Genomic DNA, 5,898 nt, shown 5'->3' on the forward strand with positions numbered 1-5,898 from the left:
CCATAGGTAGTGTCAAATGTGGAATTTGAACTCAGGTCTTCTGAATGCAGTCAGTGCTGTTTCCACTGTAGCATGTATAGTGCTGTGAGGACCCACTGAGGTGTTAAGGTCTGTTACAAATCACAAAGTGCTGAATAAAGCTAAGCTATTATAATTAGTTCTAAAATATGGATCTTTATGTCAGTGCAAGGCTTCCAACTCACCTTGCCCTTCTCCTGGTGATTAGTGTTAGCTTTAGTTCAAGACTCCAAACTTTCATGAAGTCTTACCTAACTGCCTTCTCCTCCTTCAGGAATTCCAAAATGTCCTCCATGCTGCTTTTCTTTTTTTCTTTTTTTTTGACAAAAGTTATTTTTATTTTGACATCTGAATAAGTGTTGACTCCTCAGAACACGGCCTTTGGCATCTTTTCCAACTTATTAGTCAGCTTGTTGCTCTGTGCCTTTCTCAGAAATGTAGATGCCATCCCAAAATTTTCTGATATCCTTGTTTTTGACTGTGGTGGCCTGTTGAATCAGGGTAGCTGAGTTTGATACAAGTTCAATATCATTTCCTTCAAGAATTAACTCATCTTTTTGGGATTGAGAAACAGCACAAGCAACACCTGATCTCATGCGCACTCATCAGATATATTTTTCACCCCCAAAATTTCCGATTTTGACAAGTGATCCATTCTCTTGAATAACAACATTGGTGGGGAAGTGAACATATACAGACCTCATCTTGTAATGAAAACCCAGGGTAACGCCTTTGATCCGGTTTTGTACGTGACTACAGATTGTGTGTACAGTTGCAAGTTCTGTTTGATTTCCCCACCGCTTGTTGACCTGGAGCCTTTTTTCCTTCTTTCCAAGGAGACTGAGCTCAACATTGACATGGTTGAAATCCCTGCAGAGGATTCCTCTGGACCCTTTCACAATAACTGTCCAACCCTAAGAGAGATGTCAACATTTTCTGGGATGTTGATGGTCTGGTTGCTTAGAATGGTCTTCATTCTGGTGGTGAATGGGCCAAAGAGAGCCACACTGCTTTTCTGTGTGTTCTTTGTGTATTTTAACTCTATTTCCAATTTCCCCCATTAGAAAGTGAGCTCCTTGAGGGCAGCCACAATTTCTACTACTTCTGTTTCATCTTCTCACCTGGTAGAACATGGTGGTTAGTCCTGCATTCATTCATTCATTCATTGGGTTGTTCATTGGTTCATTCATTCATTCATTCATTCATTCACTAGTTTGTTCATTGGTTCATTCATTCATGCATTCATTCATTCATTCACTGGTTTGCTTGATGGTTCATCCATACATTCATCCACCCATCCATCCATCCACCCATTCTTTTATTTAACTGTCCTCAATTTGCCCTACTGTGTCAATGTAACTCAATGCCACCCCTCATTCAGGCTCTTATCTCTTCTCCCTTAGATTACTTTAAAAGCCTCATACGTGGTCTTGTCAGGTTCCACTCTTTCTTCCAGCCAATTATGTTTTGCAGCCAATGCTGGAGTGCATTTCACAGAATTTCAGGATCTCTTAAGTTGGAAGGAATCTCAGCAACCAGCTGGTATGCCCTGCTTTGAGGTAGGAATTCCCTTCTGCAATCTACTGAGAGATATGGGGCTCCTCCATTCCATTGTCCTGCCACCATCTAAGAGTCAAGAGAGAAGAGACACATGCCTTCCCCTGCCTCCCCTCAGATCTTCATTCTGTTTTCCTTGGTTGGCATCTGAAAGACTTTGACCTCACATCCCTATGAATGAAAACCTCTGTGAGAAAAAGGGACATTTAGCACATTTCATCATCCAATTACTTAATAAACTTTCAACTAACTCTTTAATACCCTGTGAAGTCCATTTATTGTCTCCCTCTCCCCTTTTTAAAATCACTTAGTAGACACTTAGGAGTAAAGACATCTTCCCAGAGTCACGGAAAGAGTGGTCTTGAAAGCCAAAATTGGAACCCTGGCTTTCCTTTTTTTCTTTAGGCCACAAGGGCTGACTCCTCCCAGAAGAGGAGCCAAGGAGGGTAAGGAAGGCTAAAGGAAGGGATGCTGGAAATTGAAAAGCCTGCAGGGAGCTGGGAGCTTTCCAGCCCAGAGATGTCAAACCCACCCCAGCAATGCTCCTGTGTGGCCCAAACCAGATTTAAATGTAATTGAGAAATATTTAACCAAATAAATAAAAATACAATATAACACAGATAATGTTAACGTGGTTTTCTAAGTCCATCTGCACCAGCAATGGCCTTCTTTTCTATTTGATTTTGGCATCACTAATCTAGTCCACTCTCCTCTTTTAACAGATCAGTCAATCAGAGGATCAGGCTCTAATTCTACATCCAGTGTTTACCACCCAAGTGACCTTGGCAAAGTAATTTAACCTCAATGGATCTCACCTTTTCCATTGAAAAATGAGAGATTGGTCTGGTTGATTTCTGCCCTAGATTTAGGATCCTATAACAAACATTTATAAAGCTCTGACTATGTGTTGGGCAGCTAGGTGGTGCAGTGGATAGAGTATCTTACCTGGGGTCAGGAAGAGTCATCTTCCTGAGTTCAAATCTGGCTTCAGCTGCTTACTGGCCATGTGACCCTGGACAAGTCATTTGACCTTGTTTGCCTCAGTTTCCTCAACTGTAAAATGAAAGGATTGCTGTAGACAGTCTTCTAGCTCCATAATTTTATGATATTGCCAGAAGAGGAGACCTATGCAATGCTCTGCAGCTATTGAGAGGCCAGGATATGAACCCAGGGCCTCTTACTCTACTATACCAATTAACCAATTGATAAACATTTATTAAGCACTTACTATATGCCAGGCATTGTGCTAAGCACTGGGGATATAAAAGGAGGCAAAAGACAGTCCCTGCCCTCAAGGAGCTCACAATCTAGTGGGGAAGTCAACATGCAAACAAATACATATAAAGCAAGCTACGTACAGGATAAACAGGAAATAATTAACAGAGGGAAGGCACTAGAGTGAAGAGGGGTTTAGGGAAGGCTTCTACATAGTCCCCTACCTTAGGGATCATCTGGTCCAACCCTGTTTTTGCAGAGAAAACCCAAGTGATACGATTCACGTAAGTTCATCCATTTGGTAAGCTGCAAGGCCCTCTGATCAGAGACATAACTAGAAATCCCAACCCTGGGGGCAAATTCTGCCTAAGGGACCTGTGAGTCAATGTAGTAAGATCAGGAGAGGAGGTAGCTGCTCCACCACCAGTGAAGCTTCTCCCTCGGCCTCTTCTAGACCTCTTTTCCATCAACCCTGATCCCTGCGACTGTTAATACCCTGTCTCCCAAGTGATCTCATATTTAAATTCTTTGGGGGTGCTTCTCCTTTACTATATTGCATAAGCTACTTGTTGGGTTCCCCATTCGAACATATGCTCCTTGAGGGAAAAAAGCCTCTTAAGGATGACTTCGAATCTGATTTTCTCTCTAGCCATGTGGTCCCTATTTGTCCTTGTATCTCTAGCACCTAGCATTATGCCTGATAGTTACTGAATAAATACTTGCTCACTGATTGAATGTTTGACTGATGGAGAAGCATAAAGTTACAACCTCCAGATCACAACAGTGAGGAAGCAAGACCTCCCTAGATGTTGGTGCCTGGTACAAAGACCCAGTTGCTCTCCCTTAGTTATTCTTCTACCTCAGAGCCAGGGCCAGGACTCTTTCCACAATTACCTGTTCTTCCTCACAGCCCACACTGAAGACACTTGAGACAGACAGGCCAGACTTTTTTTTTTCTCTTTCCCCTACTGAGAAATTACTAAAACGATGCTTTGGCTCAGACAATTGGTTCTGTCAAGGGGAATAAAATGGATTTGGTGAAGCCCCCAGAGTTCTTCTCTGGGAAGCATGAGATCCTGCGGAGAGCCAATGGGAAATGGCTCAGAGAACGTCAGTTGCGGAAATATATGAGATATGCCAACAATTTGCCATGTGCAATAGAATCTCAGTGAGCTGAGCTTCTGGGGGAATCAATGGGGGAAGTAGCCTGGCCTGAGAACAGAGGAAGCTGTAGGAGTGACATACATCCCATCTGGGAAGACTTTCTCTCTGTTCTTTGCATCTTCTAGTATAATGTTTGGTGCAGGAGGCTGAGAAAGTCAGTCCGTATGAAGCCCCTGATTTTTCACAGAGCTCAGGGAGCCACCGAGCTCTTGTTCTCCACCTTTCAAGATCACTGCTCTCTTAGAATCTTTGAGAGAAAACAGAGGTGTGGTAGAAAGAGCTTTGGACTTGTAATCCAGAGAATCAAAGATTTATAGATCTTTAGAGTTGGAAGTGAACTCAAAGGCCATGTAGTCTGACCTGTCCACAACTTTTTTTCTATACCAACAAAAATAATAGATTATTTTTGTTATTGTTATTATTATTTACATTACACATGTACAATTACGTAAAACATTTCCATATTAGTCATTTTGTGCAAAAAGACTCAAGAAAGAAAGAAAGAAAGAAAAAAAAGAAAGGAAGAGAAAAATAGTATGCTTTAGTCTGTATTCAGACTCCATCAATGCTTTCTCTGGAGGTGGATAGCATTTTTCATCATGAGTCTTTTGGGATTGTCTTGGATCATTGCATTGCTGAGGATAGAAAAGTCCTTCACAGTTGATCATTGTACAGTATTGCTGTTACTATGTACAAGGTTCTCCTGGTTCTGCTCACTTCACTTTGCAACAGTTCATGTCAGTCTTTTCAGGTTTTTCTGAATCATCCTGTTTGTCATTTTTTAGCACAATAGTATTCCATTACAATCATATATCACAACTTGTTCAGCCATTCCCAGTTGATGGGCATCCTCTCAATTTTCAATTCTTAGCTACCACAAAAAGAGCTGCTATAAGTATTTTTGTACAAATATAACTTGTCCATAACTGAGAAGGAATCTCCAATGGGAAAAAATTCAATTATTAAGCTTACTAAATGTCAAACATTGTGCTAAGTGCTAGGATTAAAAAAATTAAAAGGGAGACACTCCCTTCCCTTAAGAAATTTACATTTTAATAAGAGGAGACAACATAGGAGAATGCTGGCCATGGATAGTGTTTTGGTCCAGGAAGTTAACAGAGATGATGAGTAGAGCCATAGAAGTGTGGATTGAGATGTCCTTTCCAGTAGGAATGGCAGTATTATTTTGATGATACTCCCAGATGATGCTTCCAGAGGAAGAGGTGGAAAGCAGGGGGAGAGGGGGTTGTGCTGAATGGATGAGGTCTCCCAGGATCTGCTCTCTGGAAGGTACAACATGGTGGAAGGCTAGAAGATGGCTGGGGGCAGAATGTGAAGCATGACTGGGGACTGCTGGGTGTGGCAGGCTTCTCTCTAGCCCTGTGAGTGCTAGCCAATCAGAATTTCTCAGGCTCCAGGGAAGGAATGCTAGAGTTGAGTGAGTTCAATCCCCCAAAGAAGTCTCTGGAAGTGCTATGATATAGAGGATGCCAAGGCTTGGTGGATAGCAAGAAAATGGCTGGGCTGGAATATTCATCCACCTGAAGGTGTCTAAGGAGAAGGAATCCACCACCTTTCAAGACATCCCATTCCACTTGGGGATCATTGCGATCATTAGGGAAATTTTGCCTGATCTCAAGTCTAAATTTGCTTCTTTGCATTTTTCTCTCATTGTTCCAAGTTGTGCCCTCTGGGGCCAAGTAAAAACAGGCTAATCTCTTAACCTCTTCCAGGTAGTAGTTCTCTTAATATATGGATTAGATTATCATGAATCTTCCCTTCTCCATGTGGAATAGTTCCAATTCCTTAACCAATCCTCATGTCATGAACTTATACCATCTTGTCTACCTTCTTCAAATGCTTTCTGACTTAGCAATATCTTTCTTTCAATGTGGTACCCAGAACTGATTGCAGCATGTGATCCCATATGTGGTTTGACCAGAA

The 5,898-nt window shown here is 41.8% G+C and overlaps 1 pseudogene; it reads right to left on the bottom strand.

Moving 5' to 3' along the window:
• Window positions 1-419: 419 nt before the first annotated feature.
• On the bottom strand, window positions 420-1,188 carry LOC114045562 (annotated as a pseudogene).
• Window positions 1,189-5,898: the final 4,710 nt, after the last annotated feature.

This window comes from Vombatus ursinus, unplaced genomic scaffold (assembly GCF_900497805.2).
Source record: "Vombatus ursinus unplaced genomic scaffold, bare-nosed wombat genome assembly UNPS02001287.1, whole genome shotgun sequence".
NCBI classification, from domain to species: Eukaryota; Metazoa; Chordata; class Mammalia; order Diprotodontia; family Vombatidae; genus Vombatus; species Vombatus ursinus.